The sequence below is a fragment of the Mastigoproctus giganteus genome, chromosome 4 (genome assembly GCF_048544385.1).
Source record: "Mastigoproctus giganteus isolate SK-2022 chromosome 4, ASM4854438v1, whole genome shotgun sequence".
Lineage (NCBI taxonomy): Eukaryota > Metazoa > Arthropoda > Arachnida > Uropygi > Thelyphonidae > Mastigoproctus > Mastigoproctus giganteus.
Genome location: NC_143578.1, coordinates 115,499,252 through 115,514,119, shown reverse-complemented (window position 1 = coordinate 115,514,119; position 14,868 = coordinate 115,499,252). Strand labels below are relative to the sequence as shown.

At 36.7% G+C, this 14,868-nt stretch overlaps 2 protein-coding genes across 2 annotated transcripts in view; one reads left to right on the top strand and one right to left on the bottom strand.

Moving 5' to 3' along the window:
• Positions 1 to 12,776, bottom strand: part of LOC150087009 (leucine-rich repeat-containing protein 40-like) — a 500,077-nt gene extending 487,301 nt beyond the window's left edge. The window contains exon 1 of the mRNA XM_090372899.1: positions 12,697 to 12,776. The gene's annotated coding sequence lies outside the window, so the exon portion shown is untranslated. The remainder of the gene's footprint in view (positions 1 to 12,696) is intronic.
• Positions 12,777 to 12,833: 57 nt separating this feature from the next.
• The window catches only part of LOC150087008 (calcyphosin-like protein), a 103,997-nt gene continuing 101,962 nt past the window's right edge, over positions 12,834 to 14,868 (top strand). The window contains exon 1 of the mRNA XM_090372900.1: positions 12,834 to 12,852. The gene's annotated coding sequence lies outside the window, so the exon portion shown is untranslated. The remainder of the gene's footprint in view (positions 12,853 to 14,868) is intronic.

Below are 14,868 nucleotides of genomic sequence, written 5' to 3'. Positions count from 1 at the left end.
CACTCTTTCACCATTTAGTATATTTATTATTACTGAAATTTTATTTAGTACCTGTTCACTTTTGGATTTATTACCTGTATGCATCTAATACTACCTTTGGATCTATGTGACACTTTATTTATTACTTCTGAAATTTTCTCCAGTATCTGTTTACTTCCAATTAGTCAATTAATTCTTTGTGAAACTTTTATTAGGCCACCATTTTGAACTACAGACTTTATTCTTGACCTATATACATCTCTTAGGTCATTTCTATACTCTACACTTAAGGATATCATTTTAATGATATCCTTAAGTGTAGAGTATCAACTTTATGTGAATTATAATACCCTGGTTTGTGTAAAAATTTATTTATATATTACAAGACTTTACTTATGCAACCTCCAACATTACTTAGGCATATAGTAGCCATACAATGTGCTCTACTTTCTATTAACCCTGACCTGCATTCATTCTATTTTTTACTTGTAGCCATGACATCCATTTCATGACTTTCTGATTCACTGAACTAGTCACTTCTGTGTTCAATATAATTATTTTCATTTATAGTCTGATATATTTTTATTTTCTACATATCTTTTGTCTTTCTGTTTAGAGAATTCAATTAAATTGTGTCTGTCTACAGAATACAATTATTCCAATTACATATTTATATTATAATTAATGTTACACATAGGCTTTCTCTTTTTCAATGCTCTACTATAGAGGTCACTAATTTCTCCTTTTTCACAGCTCTATTAAGGGATAGATTTGTAAATTTGTATTTATTTTAATTTCCATTATTATTTTTACACTGCGTAGGGACTACCTTGTCTACTAGTATTACGATAAAGGCCGCATATTTGCTTCCCCTCTTTTCTAATACTACAGATGTTTGGAAATGCAGTGCCTGATACATGGTCAAGAGTAGTCCACTGATGAATTTCCTGACTATGTATCATATTTTCATCTACTATTTTTGCATATTTGCCATCCCCTGATTCGACCTCTTGCTAAAATTGCCTTCCCATATCTGAATATAGTGTTATTTACTTATTTATTTGTTTGTTTTGTTTTTCCTTCCTCAGTCCCAGTTCATTTTTTTACTAGGTTTTTCAAATTCTTTCACCTGTTTAACCACTACTTCACTTCCACTATTCCTTAAACTTCTCTTAGTTCAGGCACCGTGTGTACTTTTCATTTCCATTTTCACAGACACTTTATTTACTTTACAAACAACACATTATTTACATCCTTTTGCTTTCCTTACTGCTGCATTGCGCGTTTTGGAGCATTAGACATACGATAACTTTGTTATTTTCCTTTTTCTGCTTATTTTGCTTCTTAACTTGTATATTACTACTATATATATATATATATATATATATATATATAGTAGTAGTAGTAGTAATTAATTGTCTCTCAATTAATTAATTGTCTCACAATTAATTAATTGAGAGACAATTGATTACTATTAATTGATTAATAGTAATTAACAGTAATTAATTACTAGTAATTACTATTACAATTAATTACTATTAATCTCAATTAATTAATTGTCTCACAATTAATTAATTGAGACTACAGTATTATATCACGCGGTAGATTTAAGTAATTTATTATTGAAACGCTACAATTTGAATGAACTGAAAAACTAATGGCAAACTCTTAAAACAATTGTGGCTCGGTTTCGGGAAGTCACTGTTTACCTACCGTCTTCAGTCCTGTGGGGTTGATGTTATAACATTAAAATGAATTTTTCATATTTGCATTAGAAATATATACGTATAGAATTATTATTATTTTTTATTTTTAATCATTTTTGTATTTTTTTGAAATTTAACAGTTGGAATGCAAATTTTCTGAAAATTTGCATTCTAGCACTGATTTAATCATTTCTCAAAGTGCTTACGCAATTCTGGGTGTTAGCATTTACAAATTTTTTTTATATATATATATATATATTTTATTTGTTTATTTATGCCCATCATGAAACATAAAATGTATCAATTTTGTCGTTAGTATTTCTGTTTGGATACATGTTTTGTGGAAATGCAGATTGTAAAATTTCGAAATTATATCCTTTGATGGTGATGTCATGTTGAATGACTTCTAGGAAAGTACATAATAGTGTTATAAAAAATTCTAAACCCTCCACGGTAGTTGTCGACAAAATATTTGGGTTACGGCCTTATGGCACTACTGTTTTTGCAGTACACCTACATGTTGTAATCAGTGACTCATGTTCTTGTAACTTAGTCATTCCCGCCTATCTTAGCATTACAGTTTATGAGTAGTGTCCATAATCGCATGATCTCAGCGGAAGAAAGAGCAACATAACTAGTTTTGGGACGCATTCAAGTGACAGCACTTGTCTACAGTTACGTTACTGTCTAAAAGTTAAGGTAAGATGTATATTGAGCGTGCTTTCCTTTTAAGATGTTAATTTATTATGTTTTTTTTTTTTAAATCATTACATAAAATTATGTGATGATTTTTAATCATCACATAATTTTTTAATCATCACATAAATGATTTTTAATCATCACATAAAACGACCAACATCGTTTTATGTGATGATTTGTAATTTTTACCATTCAGTTAATTATTATATTTATATTTCCTACACCGGATATCCTACCATCGCCGCCACTTCCTAACTTTTCACCCTGACGTAATAGTAATAGAGGCACGTAGCATCGCCAAAAAAAAAAAAAAAAAATCCATTCTGCTGATCCACGTTCTGTAGATCAGCAAAATGGATTTTTTTTTTATGTAGAGCTGTTCGAAATGGAACTGAATCAAATATCACTTGTTATTTAAATATCTTGATTTTTAACCGCTTGTTAATAAAATATCTTAAGTTTAAACCTCTTGTAATAAAATATCATAATTTTAATAATGAAGTATGTACATGACGTAAGTGTCGTGAACATATACGCATTATATGTGACATACTTCTCATACAGTGCCTGTGACGAATTGCAACATCGTTCGAGCCTATTTCACTCCGACCCTGCCTCCATGAAGGATCCTGTTTTCACCACTTGTCGCTCGTGTGGGTTTGAATTCCGCCACAGACTGCAGAAATTTCTAAATCTTTTCAATCGGGGCTGTAGTAAGCCGAAATCATTATTGTTATAATTAGCCATATGGTGCAAGGAAGCCTGAGGCTTATGCTGCACCAGCCAAAAAAAAAATATCTGTGTTACCCTGAGAGAGAGAGAGAGAGAGAGAGAAGTAGAAGGAAATCACCAAGAAAGAGAAGAATGATGATATCCAGCTCAGGACCCTGGGTGTGCCAAGCCCATACTCACCAGATATGAGCCCCTGGGGTTATGGGAGGGAGTAGGCCCTCGTCTGGTTATCCCATGTTTTTCAGCCTGCACAACTTGCAGATCGGTTCATGAATGTATTTATTTAAAAACGTCTCACCCACAGACACTAGATTGGTGGAGAAAATGAGCATTACAGAGAATCAGTACAAATCAGTGATTAGTATTAAAATTTGGATTAATAAGACAGTAAAAAGCAATTTCTTATACACAGATGGGTTTAAGTGTAAAATAAATGTGATTATTCATACATGAAGGAAACGGAACGGAGTGCTACACAAGTAAGTGATGAATACGAGGGACAGGCAGTGATAAATTAGTTTTATAACGAGGATTCAAGCAGGGTATAGTGAAAGGTATTCGTTCAATACGAGATGAAGAATCGAGTTTATGACATTGTACACAAAAAAAAATAATAGAAAAGAGAGAGAGAGAGAGAGAGCATGGAATTTTCGCCTGGAGTGAAAAGGAACGAGTTATGAAGTGACGGCAAAGAGCTCCCTAGTTCGACTGTGAAAGAAAAGGCGATTTCGAAAGCATAAGAATTTAATAAATTTTATTCGCTGAAGTCTGTGAGAAAGATATTCCTGTTGTGGAGACAAATAATATCACAGTAATCAAAAATGGGAAATATAAGCTACTAGTAGAAAAGAATTATAACGTTGTCACTTTTAAAAATCGAGGAAGAACGCTTAATTTAACTGAGGTTTGTTGTTGTAGGGTTTTAGGAACATTAGTGACTAAGGCCATATTGTTCCGTGTATACTACGATTGTTCTGAGGTCGATTTTCTCTTCGTTGGAAAAAATATCCAAATTTCCAAGAGAGAAAATTACGCTACCTTTGCATGAGACCGAGTAACTCGGCCACGTTGTGAAAAAGGCCCATGAAATTCTTCTTTCCGTCATCAATGGAACTCGAACTCAGGTCTTTTCCACCCGGTGTGAGGAGGATGACGATCCTACCAACTGTGCTACTAACGAGGGTCCGCGAAGTTTGGAAGTCTGCGATATTATGTGATCGACATGGCAGTGGGATGAAGATCAAATCGGAATAGGCCACCTTGAATGTATCAGTATACTTGCAATTAGAGAGCTTCCAATATAACCCTAATTGATGTCATCAATAAACTACCCAACAAAGCCACTGTAGGTCCAGATGGTTTCCCACTCTTTATTATCAAAATTTGCAGCCCATATATAGTCGACCTTCTCCTTCACCTTTTCAGACAAATCCTGCAATCTGGAATAGTTCCTTCAATTTGGAAAACCTACCATGTTAAGCCCATTCCAAAGATCAAGAAACCCAAATCTCCTAAAGACCTGCGACCAATATCCATCAGTTGTTCTTTACTCAAAATTTTTGAAAAAGTAATTCAGCCAGCAATTGCCCAGCATTGCTTTGCCCACAGGCCCGAGTACCTGCATACCGTTCTACAAAGGAGATCGACAACTACCAATCTTCTTGATACCCTCTTCAGAATTCAGCGCACCCTTAACAACAAATCACAGATTGATATCATATTCCTCGACATAAAATCGGCTTATGACAGAATACACCTCCCAGCTCTTTTTACCATTCTGAAACACTACTTCGGCCTGGCAGATACCTTACTTCAAATTTTGAAGTCTATTTTACTTCCTAGACATCTGTCTGTGACCCACAATGAATTTCAAGTAACTATTGACGTCTCAAGAGGCATCCCACAAGGAAGTGTACTGTCAGCTGTCCTGTTTGCAGCAGTTTTGGAGCCTTTCCTTGCTCAGAATCCGAACTTTGTTTCTTATGCCGACGATCTGAAGTTCTACGTGAGCTCAGATCATAATCATCAGATTCATGACATCAACCAACAAGCTTCTAGGCAGATATTGAGCTTGGAAAGTTATCTTGCTACAGTTGGGCTGCATCTCAGCCCTTCCAAATCAGCACAACTGACGATAACCAAGAAGAAAGTCAAAAATGATATCCAAATCTTTGTTAGTGGGGAACCGGTGCAAAAGGTGACCTCTCATACTGATCTTGGCCTCACCTGGGATGTTGGGCTCACTTTTCAGCCTCACTTTGCCAGGATGAGGCAGAAGACGTACGCTGCTCTTTGGGCAGTGCGTCAAGAGCTCGTGGGTGTGCATCAACCAGCGCTGCTTGTTCGGCACATCCTGAGGTGTATTACGCCGATTCCTCTCTATGCTTCAGAAATTTGGTCATCTGCTCCTGCCTCATACCTTCAGAAGTATCTCAGTTTAGAGTACTGGTTGCTTAGATGGATGAACAGGGTGGAAGGCCACCCCCTAACTATCTCCAGATCTATCCTACAAGCAAATCTGGGCACCACTCCCTGGAGACATATCATCATGACAAAAAATGCCTTCACGCTTGCACGACTTATAACGAGGCGAATTGATGCTCCATCGGTATCCTCGTTAATCTCTGGCCCGAGGAGAGCAAGAGGGGAGCACCCCGACTCCTGCCTCCCTCTACGTCTTACGCTGTCAAACATCGATTCCCTGAGGAACATGTTTCCAGCCAATTGTCTTCGGATCTTTAATAAATTTAGGATCCACCCTGATAGGTTCTGTGAAGACAAGCCCTACAGGAAGGAAATCCTCAAGAACTGCTATCAGATAATGAACTTATAATACTCACCTGCTCCTGGACAGACTTTTTTTCTTTTTTTTCTTTTTTTTGTATATTACTGTATATTTTGTATATTTAATCCTGTAAAAGTTTCGGGTCGAGCACGCATGTACTCTTGTTTATGGTACATTGCGTTCCTCGCACCTAGTCTGTCAATATTCACACCCTTCTGGCACAGAGCCGTCCCGGGGTGACCCAAGGTTCCTTGGGAAATAAACTGATTTAATAAATAAATAAATAATAATTCGTAAAAACCTTGGTCGACCTGCACGATTCGAGCGAAAGTGGAATAGTTTACATTTTAATGAGTTTATAAACAAAGTTATTTTTGTTGATCCAGAGTGAGAGGGAATAAGAGAGTGAGACAAGACTGGAGGTATCACTGTCAGTTGAAGAATAAATAATTTTGTTAAGTCTATGCAGTTAAGTCTGTTTTGTTAGCATCTGCATAGAGTTGCCTCATCTTTAGCAGACTAAAATAAAGTTGACAGATCATTAATTTAAACAATAAAGAAAAGCGGACCCTACGGTGAGCCTTAAATTTTGCGAAACAGGTTAAACAGTGTGAAAGAAGTACCATCGATTATTATGGACAGTTTATGATTCGAAGCAGTGAATCAAGCAAGTCCAGTAAAGAGGATCATACACCAGAGTACAGTATATCATATATGTCCAACTAATGCGCCTAAAACAGAGATTGGATGCGGTTGCTTCCTTAATTCCACAGTGAAGGAGACAGCGACAGAAGTTTGCACAGGCTCAGGGCTGGTCAGTGGGCTGAGCCACTCTGAGGGAAAACTAACAACATTTGGGTTCGAGCATGGTTCAGATAATATTAAATTTTATTATAAAATTTTGGGCTTCTTTTGAGTTGCAAACTTGTATTAAAACGAATTTTATTTTTTATTGAAGGTTTACAGAATTTAATAATCGCAGTTGGGTTTGGGTTTTTTTTTTTTTTTTTAGGAGCATTAGCAACTAAGGCCATATTGCTCCGGGATATGCGGTGATCATTCCCTGACCTCTCCACATCCTCCGTATTTGGTGGTGACGGGCTCGAACCCCAGTCTAATCAAGAAGCATGTGTTATGCACTGCTGCTCCTTCCCACCTGGCTATGGAGGCGCCAATAATCGCAGTCAAATGTGATATGATTGTTAGTTAAATGTCATATACGTTATATTTCTTAGTTGTTGCCAGAAAGAGAGTCAAATCGACTTTCTTTCATGGCAACAAACAGAGCCGGATTTACATATAAGCAAAATAAGCAGTAACTTAGGGGTCCCCACCCATCGGGGGCCCGGAAAAAATTCCATAACTTCCCACGAAAAGATGTCAATTACTTTAGATTTTATTTGGCAGAATCACAAGACTTAGCTCCCGACATAACGATTCGGCGGTAGCTTAGTGTCTAGACCAGGGGTTCTTAACCATAGTTCCACAGACCCATTTGCCAGTCAGGTGAATGCCACGGACTCCTTCTCAGAATAATGTTTTTAAATGCATAAAATAAAATTACAAAAAAAACCACTTTCATTAAATAGTTACCAAAATTAAAAAAAAACACTATACAGTAATATGTGTTTCTTTCTTAACACATTGAATAATAATACAATACATTTAAAATATAGGAAAGTTGAAGTTAAATTTTATTTTTTAAGGACATATCAGTGTGAAGATTGTTGTTGTTTATCTTGAATAAGAATATTAAACTGTGGTGTGGTATGGTATTTGACAAGGCAATACACATGTCATGTTGGACATCTAATCGATTTCGATTTTTTTTTTTCATTGTTACAAGTGCTGAAAATCCCGATTCGCACAGATATATTGTTGCAAATGGTATCAAAGCTTCCATAGCTCGCTTTACAAGACGAGGATAGGCTTCTCTCAGGGAACACCAGAATTCTCCAAGGCTTTTTGAGGTAAACTCCAATCGTAGTAAGTTTTTTGACCTAAGATCAATGAGTTCATCTTTGGTTAAGTCAACATGGTTAAGTGGGAGAAGACAGAGGGTGGTAATCAATGGGTGCTGCTCTTCGTGCACTAATGTTATTAGTGGAGTCTCACAGGGTTCCGTGTTGGGTCCACTGTTGTTTTGTATATTTATCAATGATATTGATGAAGGTATATCAGGCTTAATGTCGAAGTTTGCAGATGATACAAAGGTTGGCAGGGTTGTTAATGACAGTGTGCTACTGCAACAGGATCTAGATAATTTGGGCAGATGGGCTAAGAAGTGGCAACTGAAGTTGAACCTTCACAAATGCAAAGTACTGCATATGGGTAGAAGTAACCCCAGAGAAACTTACCAACTGTGTGGTACTACACTTAAGGTGGTAAAAAATGAAAAAAGACCTGGGAGTAATTGTGGAGGCAGATATGAAGTTTTCTGAGCAATGCAGACAGGCTGCCAGGGCACGTCATGGGGTTTTGTCAATGATATATAGGAATTTTGCTAGCAGGGAAAAGGAGGTGATTATCCCTCTGTATATGGCAATGGTCAGGCCACGCCTTGAGTACTGCGTACAGGTCTGCAGGCCTCATTTTAGGAAGGATGTAGATTTACTTGAGCGTGTACAGAGAAGGGCAACAAGGTTGGTGAGGGGAATGAAGGGATCTTCTTACCAAGAGAGGCTTAAGTTCTGCAAATTGCAGTGGCTGGAGACTAGGCACCTGCGCGGTGATCTGATTGAGGTATATAAGGCCTTGAATAGGTTGTGCACGCTGAATTCTGATGGGATCCTTCCACTTGTTCAGATTACGAACCTAGGGGGGGGACATAAATTCAAATTAAGAAGAGACAGATGTAGAATAGATGTGCGGAAATTTGCCTTTAGCCAGCGGGTGGTTAATTGCTGGAACAAATTTCCATCTGTCGTTGTGGAAGTTGATAGGTTGAATAAATTTAAGGAGGAACTGGACAGGAATTTGGAGGGAATGGTGTGATTTTTTTTTTTTTTTTTTGGCTGATGCTGCATAAGCTCATACACATGCTTTCTTGCATCACATGCCGCCACTACTACTACATCTTCGATACAGTTTATATCGGAAAGAGGCGCCTCCGTAGCCAGGTGGGAAGGAGCAGCAGTGCGTAGCACACGCTTCTTGATTAGACCGGGGTTCGAGCCCGTCACCACCAAATACGGAGGATGCGGAAAGGTCAGGGAATGACCACCACATATCCCGGAGCAATATGGTCTTAGTTGCTAATGCTCTTAAAAACTAAATAATAAAACAAACATATCAGAAAGAAAAGGATTTCGGATCCATGGTTCAATTTTCATGCCATCAAGATAGAAATAACTTTTAAAAGAGTTCTATAATGTTTCCAAGTGTTCACAGATATCTCTTTTCAAAAAATCGAGAGAGAAGTTTGCATTTCAACTACATCTTGGTAAAGCACTTCCTGCAACAGTGGAAAGTTTGCAAGAATGTCGGTCTCTACTCTCTTCTTCCATATTGGTAAATGAGCCAAGAAAGCTTGTAATATTTCAGTTGCATCCATAATGGTGACTTCATGACCTTGAATGGAAAGATTTATCTCATTCATATGGTGAAAAATATCTGCCAGGTAAGCCAACCCATGGATAAAATCCTTCTTTCAAAATGTTCCAAGAGTGGATTTTCTCTTTCTTCCAGAAAAATTGAAACTTCTTCCCTTAGTTCGAACAGCGCTTCAAGACTTGTTCACTTGAAAGCCAGCGCACTTCTGTGCGGTAGAGCACTTCATATTCTGCTCCCATTTCTTGACAAAATCTTTTAAAATCACGATGATTCAGAGAACTTGTTTTGATAAAGTTAATAAAATTGACCCCAGGGGCTCACATCTGGTGAGTATGGGCTTGGCAAACCCAGGGTCCTGAGCTGGATATCATCATTCTTCTCTTTCTTGGTGATTCCTTTCTATTTCTGACACTCTCTCTCTCTCTCAGGGTAACTCAGGGAATTTTTTTTTTTTTTTTTTTTTTGGCTGGTGCAGCATAAGCCTCAGGCTTCCTTGCATCATATGGCTAATAATAATAATAATAATAATAATAATAACTTTTATGGCTGTTGACAATACGTCTTTCAGGATTGTTGGAAGAGTCTTTGTTGCCAGTGCATGTCTGTGTAAAAAGCAATGAGTGACGACGACTTGAGGAGTTTCTTTTTTCACTAAAGTAGCAAAACTAGATGTATTACCAAGCATCACAGGAGCTCCATCAGTGCAAAGAGAATGAAGTTTTCCTTTCCATTCAAAGTTTCGTTTGTAAAAAAAACTTTTTACCATTTCGAAAACGTCGACGGCCTTTGTAGTTTCCGAAAGAGACTCACAGAATAAGAATTCTTCTTTGATGGCGTCAGCATGCACAAAGCGAACAAAAACAAGGAGCTGGCTACATTGAGAAATGTCTGTAGTTTCATCCAATTGCATACTGAAGGGGAATGGCGAGGCTGCCATTTCCTCGATGACCTGCTTCAAAATATTAAAAGACATATCAACTACTCCAGAACGTATTACATCATTTGACAAGGGAACAGCTTCTAGTTTTTTTCTCTGTTCCAGTCCACAGACCAGTTCGACCATTTCCAGTGCACATGGCTTTGCTAAAGTCTCTCCAATACTGTGGGGCTTCTTTTGCTTGGCAATACGGTAAACAACTTTATAGGATGCTTCAAGAAAAGGTTTTCGTGAAATGGCAAATCCAAGTTTTGGAAGTGCCCCTGCTTTTTCGAATTGAGATATTTTTACACGAAAAAAACCAGCATCTTTAGATGCATTTTCAGCATGGACAGACTTGAGATGGTGTTTCAGTTTTGCTGGCTTTATACTTCCATTCGCAAGAATTTTTCCGCACAAAAACACTGCGGTATTTGAGTCCCGTCAAGTTCATTAATGCAAGTGGAACCAAATAATACATAGTTTCATCTAATAGATTTGATAATTGAGAGCTATTAAGTGCTCGATAATTCCTATATTCTATTATATTATAAATCAACAGGGATTACCTTTATTTTAGATATAGGAAGCTTCTTTTCCAACTCTCCTAGTCCAACTCGCTAATAATTCTTGAGGATGGCGATATCTATTTTGTAACCCAGGTGGGACATCTTATTTCTTTTGGTCCTAAAGCTGGACTTTAGAGTTAAATTTAGGTGTCTAATAAAATTGGATAGGGGGGTGGGATTATTCTCTGCATTCCTTAAGTCGGACTAGAACTTTATCGGGCGTCATGTTCACAGGAATAGAGCAACTCACAATTAATCCGAAACTTTTGTCTTATGTTGTAGTGTTTGTTCTTCAAGCATGCGTATAAGTGACCAATCGTCGGACAGTAGGAATGGCCTACGGACATTGATTGAAGTTTCATGTAGTTTCATCTCTAAGGTTTCTGCAATAAGTAGTTTGTGATAGTTGTGTTGAATATTTATAATTTTTGTTTCATTAAAGCTGAATGAATGTCGTTCATTTATTGCGTGGAACGAAAGTTCCGATGCATTTGAACGACCCGCCCGCACAGAAGCTTCGTGTTGTTTTGCTCGAAGCTGTGCCACTCCCATGGTAGATCCTACATAAACAGCGTCGCAATTTTTGCATGGGATGCTGTATACGAGGTCATGTTGTGATTGTGGTGTTTGAAGGTCGATTTCTGAAGAATGTGTATAATTTGTTCATGGGTTTTGCTATGATTTTCATGTCGGTTCCCTTGCATATTTGATTAAGTTTACTGTACCAGTGCTCGACATATGGAATGGTGATAAAATGTATTTTGGTCTTGTCAGATTTTTGTGCAATGTTTGTTGCGAGGTTGTTGTTATTTATTTTATCACGGGCTATTGTTTTGACTTTGTTTGTATAGGTTAGCGGGTAATCCCCATTTGAGAATCTTATAGTTAATTCAAATGTGCAAGGTAACCGACATGAAAACCATTGCAAAACCCATGAACAAATTATACACATTCTTCAGAAACCGACCTTCAAACACCACATTCCAATCACAGCATGACCTCGTATACAGCATCCCATGCAAAAATTGAGACGCTGTTTATGTAGGATCTACCATGGGAGTGGCACAGCTTCGAGCAAAACAACACGAAGCTTCTGTGCGGGCGGGTCGTTCAAATGTATCGGAACTTTCGATCCACGCAATAAATGAACGACATTCATTCAGCTTTAATGAAACAAAAATTATAAATATTCAACACAACTATCACAAACTACTTATTGCAGAAACCTTAGAGATGAAACTACATGAAACTTCAATCAATATCCGTAGGCCATTCCTACTGTCCGACGATTGGTCACTTATACGCATGCGTGAAGAACAAACACTACAACATAAGACAAAAGTTTCGGATTAATTGTGAGTTTCTCTATTCCTGTGAACATGACGCCCGAAAAGTTCTAGCCCCCCCCTCCCCATATCCAATTTGGTAAATCCCTGTTGATTTATAATAGTTTTAAAGGTAATCCCTGTTGATTTATAATAGTTTTCATCATACTTCCTTTTCTTCGACATTTCAACTTAAATTTGGTCTGTAACAAATGTTAAATAATTAATGTAAAAATAATTAATGCAATATTAGCAACTAAGAAAGACATATACGAAGATTGTATGCATTGGCAGACACACGGTGGGCGTGCATACACGCCTGTAGCACTGCAGGGGCCTCCACCGTTGGACGGGTATACACGCACATAGCAGCGAAAAGGTTAAATTACACACTTCAACTGTTATCTAAACCGTAGGACGTGTTTGAACATACCTGGTTTACACTCGTAGCCAGCGTGTCTATTCGTGTTAAAAGTGGCCTACTAGGCGCTGATTTTTTCCGGATAGTTTGCCAACTACGTCGCACGATAGTCTGTCCACAGCAGGACTGCGATCTAGCGGCAGGTCTAATAACTGCCGTAATTTCAAAGTAACGATGAGCGTAAGCGATTTTTCGAGATATGCAATAACTATAATATGATATGAAAATATCTGTTATTTCTATTGGTGACTACAGATACAGCTAATACAATTGTAATTTATTACATACATTCATAAGTGAAGGAAATTAATGAGTTTATTTTTTCCCATCCAAGCTTACGGACCCCCTGAAATCCTTCCACGGACCCCTGATTAAGAAACCCTGGTCTAGACATAAAACAGGGGTCCGTGAACCCCTGTTTTATGTCTAGACCAGGGTTTCTTAATCAGGGGTTCTTCTTAATCAGAGACCCCAGAGTTTCTTAATCAGGGACCCCTGATTAAGAAACCCTGGTCTAGACATAAAACAAAAAGTAACTAGAAATGCCACTGATCCGTGGCTACATGGTAAGGTTTGGCAGCGCCCTCGTGGTGCTACTTGAAACTGCTATAGTTGAGTTAAGGCGGGTCGCCAGTCGCCTATGTTAGTTTCTCGTTGAGTTTTATAACCAAACTAACAGCTTGTTGTCTGTTATAATTTATGGACGTCTTTGCATCTGAATTTATTTACATTTGTATCAAATACATTGAAATAGGTTAGTTTATTTTCTTTATTATATCTTAGTATCTGATTGTCATAAACTATGTCATAAATAAAACAAGCCTAATCATTGTTTAGTATCAATCTACAGTATCTAATATCACGTTTTGTAAACAAAAGAGTATATAATAATTTTAATATACTGATTGATAGAGTTTTTTCCAAGTATAATATATCAAATACTGCAATTTCCATTATTTTAACAATATATAAATGTTGTATAAATTGACTAATTTTATTCCATAAAATTAACTTAAATATTCTGTTTAATAACATGAACTATTTATTTTACTTCACATCTACCTAAACATATCCGTTAACCTTGTATTCTATCTCATTTATATTAATAAGTTCTTATCAAGTAAGTAATTTACAATATTAGTTACATGTCAAAGTTTAAAGACTTATTCATTCACATTAATGATTCTAAATTAAAAATTCGCTATCGAGAAGCGATTTATAAATAGATTTATTCAAAACTTTTAATTACTTTTTAATTAAAAAAAATAAAAGTAATTCAAATGTTAATTTTAAAATTAATGTATTAAATGACGAAAGGAAGCAGACTTTCTGCATCTGCCAAAAAGTGAAAAAATTCCCGATATAGTACTTGTTAATCTGCGTAAGTTACTGATAATCTAACTAACCTAACCAGTGTATCCATCTAACCTATATTAATTCTAATTATGTAAAATAACATACAGAAATATACACTGGTTATATTATGTTAGACGTATGTACTTGTAATTTGCAGTGGCGGAAGGATAATTAACAAATTATCCTTCAAGTAACAAATTCCTACTCATTCACATTTTCCTCATCTGCAGAAAAAGACTATCCTATTTTTCTTGCTCTGAACTTTATAAAAGATTGATTTATCAGGTAATTTGTGCTATAGCTACGGTGACCGTACGTCATTCATTATAAAGGACAGTCTTTATAATGAATAAAGAAAAATAAAAAATCAGAAATAAAGGAAAATATAGCATCCTTTATTTCTAAAGGAAGCTATCCTTTAGATTTATTTATTTTTCACCAACCCACATTTGTCCTTTATTTTTGTTTAGTCATTTAACTTTTATTGTAAGAATGGAACCACTTAATACACGGTCTGATTACACGAAATCCTTTTACAATACGTACCTGCTTCTATTATAACGTCATGGCTCACTTAAAATACGTTAGTGTTTTTTTAGTATTACGCGAGTGTTTCGGGGAGATCCGATGAATGCTTCGCACGGAAAAGGCTTGCGCCGTGTATACCGGTATAATTAATTTCGCACTAGTTATCTACTGCTGAAAATATCTATTCCGCTTTTGCTATTGTAAAAAGTACATACAAGGCTTAAACAATTTGGATTTGGGGTAATAGTGCTGCTAATGTATAATTACGTTCTTTTGGGTGCCATGGGGCTAAAAAACAAA